Source organism: Tasmannia lanceolata, unplaced genomic scaffold, assembly GCF_043159265.1.
Source record: "Tasmannia lanceolata isolate RefF3 unplaced genomic scaffold, GAP_Taslan_0.1 ptg000024l, whole genome shotgun sequence".
Taxonomy (NCBI): domain Eukaryota; kingdom Viridiplantae; phylum Streptophyta; class Magnoliopsida; order Canellales; family Winteraceae; genus Tasmannia; species Tasmannia lanceolata.
The window spans coordinates 17158023-17165841 of NW_027518701.1; the positions used below are offsets into that span (position 1 = coordinate 17158023).

General features: G+C 37.1%; 1 long non-coding RNA gene across 1 annotated transcript; it reads left to right on the top strand.

Moving 5' to 3' along the window:
- The first annotated feature begins 2730 nt into the window (after positions 1 to 2730).
- On the top strand, positions 2731 to 4018 carry LOC143856905 (uncharacterized). Its single transcript, XR_013238426.1, has 4 exons — positions 2731 to 3024; positions 3127 to 3172; positions 3334 to 3457; positions 3662 to 4018. It is a non-coding gene; the product is annotated as an uncharacterized LOC143856905 (long non-coding RNA).
- The last annotated feature ends 3801 nt before the right edge of the window (positions 4019 to 7819 follow it).

Sequence of the window (7819 nt, forward strand, 5' to 3'; positions counted from 1 at the left end):
AATCGACATGGTCTAAGTTGCTGCTCATTTGCCTATAAGATGGGGGTGTCTTTTTTTTTTTTAACACTTCAAGTTTGTCATTTTCCTTGGTCTTTTGTTGGTATGTGTGACTTTTTTTATTTTGGTTTATCAATCCATAATTATCCTTTGATATCATAGACTTGGCTTGCATCACTACCACTGGAGGAGGAAGTTCAAGCATGTTAATGGATGTGGAAACAGTAAGAGGCAGTTTTTTCTTCTACTTGAAGCTTAATCTGCTGCATTTCAATGATAGATGAGATACTCAGTTTCACCACCTTGATTTTTTTATGGTTTCACCACCTTGATTAATCTGCTGCATTTTTAAATTATTAATTACAACTTCCAAGTTCTTTGTTGCCCGTTGATGAGCACATTTATGTGTGAATGGTATATAGGAAAAACATGCATATTTTATGTTTAGAGCGGTACTACTAAGGTATTTTGTGTGTTTTTGGTGTTTCAGGGTTCTTTTTGAATTTTCATGGAAAATGGAGCTAAAGAGATGAAATTCTAAAGAAAAGATCAAATATGAGAACACCACCATTGTGACCCATCATTTGAAGGGTTTAGATCATCTATGGTTCATCAATTGGTTGGTTCGGAATAACTTTGAAAAATGATTTGGAGGGGTACAAGCAATTTATTCTAACGCCCACAAAATGTGTGGTTAAGATCATCTTATGGAGGTGATTTGTGAGGTGCAAATAATTTTACATTATTGACCATCATTTGAACTAAGATCAGCCCACAAAAATGATTCAAGAGGAGCGACCATTGGTAAGATCGAAATTCACATTGGGATCCATGAATTCAACGGTTTGGATCACCTCATTGGAATGGTTTATGGGTGCAATTAATTTACATAGTGGACCGTCAATTGGATGGCTTGGATCGTTCCTTGGAAATCAAGAGGGGAGAGGCAAATATAATTGTTTGTGTTTATTACATGGATGGGTAGAGTAGCCATTTGCAAATTAATGTGGCATGGTTGTAATTTATTCGAAGGATAGAGACAATTTGGTCGTTTCATGCACATATCCCTTAACTTGGAAACTTTCCATTATTTTCTTTCTAACATTTAGAAAGTTGCTTGAGGATATAATTGGAAGGTTTTATACACAACTTTGGAAAGAGGAAAAATAAGAAAGTAACCCATGTTTCTTTTAGAAGAGATATAGAAAGCCCATCAAGCCTTAATCTTATCATTTCATTTGTTTCCTAAGATTAGCTTTTTAATCTCCACCTTACATCTTTTTCAATCCCTTAATTTAGTAATCATTTTCACCGAAAATCCTCTATATCTATTTCTCTTGAACTCTCTTCCATCTTCTTGAATTTTTAGTCTCGTCGCGTCTTCGCAGTTTTTTATTTTATTTTTAAAAAACTTCAACGGACCATAACTTCTTCGTTTTAGCTCTGATTCGCGTGTGGTCGGATCCGTTGGACTTGTATCGACGAGATGAATCCCTTTCTCTCTTTGATCCAACTATTCAAGATTCAATCCAAGGCGAGATCAAGGCTTGAAGGAGGACAATGATTCAACCATTGAAGGAGAAAAAGAATAAGTTTTCTTTATTTTATCTTTTATTTCAATTTCAATGTGATGTATTTTTGTTTTCAAGTTCAATTAAAGAAGAGTTCTCTTTGTTTCTTTTCCTTTCTAAGTTCTTTAATGGCAATTCTCTTCTCTATCTTATCTATTTTTGCTTCTTTCCCCTTCTCTATGCTTAACTAAATCCGACCTACTTAGGGTTTAGGTGAAACCATGGGGAAGGAGAAAGGTTTTTGATTAAATTCATTGGAGTAAAAAAATAACATATATAAGGATTTATAATTGTTGGATCCCAATCACTCATGCCATTGGCTTTTCCCTTTCGCATGAGTAATTGCCGATAAACACTATAAATACTTATATATTCAATAAAATTGAATAGTATAGTTGATAAATTACTCATGGGAAATAACGTTCTTTGATCTTATCTCTCATAGACTTAACTATCAATTATGCGATTCAATACAATCAAAAATTGGTTTGATTAATAATCCAATCCAAAACCATGGTGGATTCTAACTCTAAGTAATATTTTAATCGAATTAAAGTTTTAATTAGATTTTCAATTACTTTTCCAATAAAATTTCAATTCACTTTAGTAGTTTTTCCAATCAATTTAGATTTTAGATTTTTATTTTCTAATTAGATTAGACAATTAATTAATAAAAATCTTTATTGGTTTACTTTGCCTAAATATAAGGATTAAAAGTTGTAATCGTTTCTTTATTGTTTTCGATCCTTGTCTATTTAGTTTATAAATGTAAATATATTGTTGGATCCGAGGTTGTAGTCCACGAAAATCCTGAGACCATTCTAGGCAATAATATATCATAAGTTTATTTTCTAAGTAGTATAAGCGTAGAAATCACAATAAGCTCTTCCCTGAGTTCGACCCGTATTTACACGATCTGTGCACTTGCGGTTATTTAATATTACCTGTGCATTGCACGGGATTTCTTACTAGTATCTACTATAATAAGCTGGAAGGGTTTTTTACTGTTCATCGACACATGTTGGCCTCCTCTTACTAGCAGGAGAGAAAAGCACTAATTTTTTTGATTTATTTGTAGATTCTGTCCATTTAACACATTATAGTTCAACATTTCTACGGTTTAACACTTACCTGATGCATGCCACTATGCCTATATGGATGGGCAAGACCGTCCCTCCGTAATTTATTTATCTCTATCCGTACTACGTGTCTTCTGTCTGAGATATTTTTGAGATTTTTTAGCCCTTTCTCGACTTAACGGAATGCATGTCCTTCGCTCTCTTCCATCTATCCCCAGGAACCATAATACCAAGTCCGCTCTCCCTTTTGGAAGTTCTTCTTCAAATCCTATCACCAGAAATTCTCTTTCCGAGAGGTCTATTTTCTTATTCTCAAAAGACATCAAGAAAAAGAGAGAAAAAGAGAAGAATCAGGAGAAGAATTTGTTTGGTTCTTGGTGGCTTTTTTTTGTTCTCTTTTTTTCCCATTTCTGTCATTCTCAAAGTTATCTTCTACCACTCATGAGATGTGCTATTGACATGTATATTATTTTCTGTAGAAATCCTAGAAGATGGAGATGAAGAGGCTTTCGGATAGACATAGAGGTAGTCTCTTTCCCCCCTGCTTTTTCGCTTTTTTACTATCTGGGTTTTTCTTATTATTTTGTTATTTTTGTTTCTTTATGGGAAAATGATGAAGGGATTCTAGGTGGGTTGTTCTAGGGTTTGCTGTTCTGTATCTAACTTTTTTATTTTCCAACTGTCAGAATTAATCAATGGTTGTTCTTCAATCATTAGTAGTGGGTAAGTTAGAGATGAGATCTTGTAGTTGGCTATAATTGGGAGATGGGTTCCTGCTCTTCAACAGCTTTTATTTTGGCTTTAAAAGAGGTTAGCTTTTTCTTCTTTAAATTCTCTTTTCAATCCTACTGATTTTTGTTCTTTTTTGGTATATCCCTGAAGATTGTTACATTATTTCACAAAATCAAAAACAATTTTCTACTGTTTGGTATTTTCATTTGTTTTTATTCTTTAGTTTAGTTTCATTTGGTTTTATTCTCTAATTGATTGTTTATTCTTTAATTTCATATGCAGATATTTGTTCTTGCAGTTTTCTCTAAGCCACCTAATTTTCAAGTTTCTAAGGAAGCTGAGAGAGAAGGAAAAGCTCCTAAAGTTCCTACATTTCAGGCTGAAGTCTTCAAGCCCTTGAAGAAAGATATCAAAACCCTTGAATGTGCATCTAAAGTATCTTTTAGTGGCTATTATTCTCTGAATCTCCTTTTTTGGGGTTCTTTTATTAATTGTGATATTTCCTCTTTAATCTTCGCTTCGGGGTTTTCTGGGTTAGTTCTTGCCATATTTTTGGGACTTTTTAGGTTTTTTAATTGAATGCCATTATTGGACCCTACTGTCCTCATTCTATTTACTGTTTCTTCCAATGATGATCTTTGTTATGGATCAATTTTGTAATTTTTTTGTCAGAATTGGTTTTGTGCAGATTCAATCTTTGTGCCACCACTCACATATGCTATTCTTGGGTCTCTAGATATCTCGAAGTTGGTATGGTTTTGATAGAATCTTTGGTGAGGGATGGTGTGTCCTATCGAGGAGCCTGTCCATTTAGTTTATATCAATTAGACTTTAGTATCTTTAGCATCAGCACTATTTCAGGTAAATCATAGTCCACACAGTTTAACAGTTTGTAGGTTCACATCGTTTATTATGTTTCTTATAAATGTGTATTTTATTTCTAAGATTTTTTATTTTTCAGCTACAACACTCCGAAGCATATCAAACATAATATCATTTCCCTAACTGGTTTTGCAGATGTGTTTTAAGTATAATGATAAACATCTATAGATTTTCTAATTGCTAATTGTGGGAATAAAACGACCCATCACGTACGATTTCCTATATAGAAAGTTAATTCTACTAAAATTAGCGCGATCTTGGGTTTCAACCATAGCAGTTCATATTTTAATTAGAGGGACCTTCGATTTATAATGATACCCCTCTAAATATTCTATAATCTCTGCGCACCCCCATCTGCGACATCATGTGGAAACTTCATTTGGGTCAATCTTACTTTGGTTGCTAAGCATATATTTATGTTTTGTAGTTTTAGCAAATGAGTCACCGGTTTAAATACCCTTTGTACATCTAAAATCAGGCATATGCTTCAGTAAATTGACTAAGGCCCTGTTTGGATTGTAGGCATTTTTTTAGAACATTGTATCTGAGGCTACATTGTATAGGACACAACAATGTATCCGATGAAAAATAGTATCCAAGGCTACATTGTATTTGTAGCGACATTATATCCGAAGCGACGTTGTACACGAAGGCAACACGGTATCCGAGGCAACATTGTATCCAAGGCGACTTTATATCCGAGGCAACATTGTATCCAAGGCGACTTTATATCCAAAGGCAACATAGTATCCGTAGCGACCCTGGCTCTGAAAGCAAAATAGTATCAGAGGCTACATTGTATCCGAGGCGACATTATATCCGAAGCCAAGATAGTATCCGAAGCGACATTATAGTCGAAGTCAACATAGTATCCGAGGCTACATTGTATCCAAGGCTACTTTATATTCGAGGCAACATTGTATCCGAGGCGACATTATATCCGAAGGCAATATAGTATCCGAAGCGACATTGTAGCTGAAGGCAACATAATACCTGAGACTACATTGTATTCGAGGCGACTTTATATCCGAGGCAACATTGTATCCGACGCGACATTGTATCCGAAGGCGACAAAGTAACCGAAGCGACCTTGTATCCGAAAGAAAATAGTATACGAGGCTACATTGTATCTGAGGTGACATTGCATCCAAAGCAACCTTCTATCCGAAAGAAAATAGTATACGAGGCTACATTGTATCTGAGGCGCCATTATATCTCAAGGCAACATAGTATCCGAAGCGACATTATAGCCAAAGGAAACATAGTAACCGAGGCTACATTATATCAGAGGCGACTTTATATCCGAGGCAACATTGTATCCGATGCGACATTGTATGCGACAGCGACAGTATCCGAAGTGAACTAGTATCCGAGGCTACATCGTTTTCGAGGCGACATTATATCCGAAGCCAACTTAGTATCCGAAACGACATTGTAGCCGAAGGGCTACATTGTATCCGAGGCGACTGTATATGAAGCGACATTTTATCCGAGACGACATTGTACCCGAAGGCAACATAGTATCCGAAGTGACATTAAATCAGAAAGCAAAATAGTTGCGAGACTACACTGTATAAGAGGCAACATTATATCCGAAGGCAACATAGTATCTGAAGCTACATTGTACCCGGAGGCAGCATGATACCCGAGGCTACAGTATATCCGAGGCGACTTTATATTCGAGGCAACATTGTATCCCAAGCAACATTGTATCAAATGGCGACATTGTATTCGAAGCAAATTTGTATCCGAAAGCAAAATAGTATCTGAGGCTATATTGTACCCGAGGGGACATTATATCCGAAGGCAACGTACTATCTGAAGCGACAATGTCGCCGAAGGGCAACATTGTACTGAGGTGACTTTATATTCGAGGCAACATTTAATCAAAGGCGACATTGTATCCGAAGGCAACCTTCTATTCGAAGGCATCATTGTATCCGAGGCGACATTATATCCGAAGGCGATATATTATCTGACACGACATTGTAGCCGAAGGCAACATAATAGCCGAGGCTACATTGTATTCGAGGCGCCTTTATATCCAAGGGAACATTGTATCCGACGCGACATTGTATATGAAGGCGACATAGTAACCAAATGCGACATTATATCCGAAGGTAACATAGTATCCGATCTGACATTATAGCCGAAGGGCAACATTGTATCCGAGGTGACTTTATATCCGAGGCGATATTGTATCTGAATGCGACATAGTATCCGAAGGGAAATTGTAGCCGAATGCAACATAGTATCCGAGGCTACATTGTATCTGAAGCGACTTTATAACCGAGGCAACATTATATCTAAGGCGTCATTGTATCTAAAGCTACCTTTTATCCGAAAGAAAATAGTATCCGAGGCTACATTGTGTCTGAGGCGACATTATATACGAAGGCAACATAGTATCCGAAGTGACATTGTAGCCGAAGGGAACATAGTAACCGAGGCTACATTGTATCAGAGGCGACGTTAGATCCGAGGCAAAATTGTATCCGATGCGATATTGTATTCGACGACGACAGACTATCCGAAGTTACATTGGAGCCGAAGGGCTACATTGTATCCGAGGCGTCAATATATCTGAGGTGACATTGTATCCGAAGGCGACAAAGTATCCGAAGCGACCTTTTATCTTAAAGCTAAATAGTTATGAGACTACATTGTATCCGAGGCAACATTATATCCGAAGATGATGGAGCATGGTACCTGAGGCTACATTGTACCTGAGGCGTCTTTATATCCGATGCAACATTGTATCCAAGGCGACATTGTATCCGAAGCGAAAAAGTATATGAGGTTATATTGTATCTGAGGCGACATTATATCCGAAGGCAACGTAGTATCTGAAGCGACATTGTAGCCAGAGGGCAATATTGTATACGAGGTGACTTTATATTTGAGGCAACATTTTATCCAAGGCGATATTGTATCCGAAGGCAACATAGTATCCGAAGGCAAAGTAGTATCCGAGGCAACATTGTATCCGAGGCGACATTGTAGCCGAGGGCAACATAGTATCCGAAGCAACATTATAGCCGAAGGCAACATAGTATCCGAGACTACATTGTATACGAGACAACTTTATATCCGAAGCAACATTGTATCCGAGGCGACATTGTATCTAAAGGCGAAATATTATCAGGAGCGACCTTGTATCCGAAGGCGAAAAAGTATCTGAAGCGACCTTGTATCCGAATGAAATAGTATCCGATGGCTACAAAGTATCCGATGCGACATTGTAGCCGAAGGCAACATAGTATCCGAGGCAGCTTTATATCCGAGGATAAATTGTATCCGTAGGCGACATATTATCCGAAAGAAATAGTATCCGAGGCTACATTGTGTCCAAGGCGACATTATATCCGATGGCAACATAGTATCCGATGCGACATTGTAGCCGAAGGCAACATCGTATCCGAGGCGACATTATATTCGAAGGTACCATAGTATCCGAAGCAACATTTATGCCAAATGCAACATAGTATCCAAGGCTAGATTGTATTCGAGGCGACTTTATATCTGAGGCAACATTGTATCCGAGGCGACATAGTATCC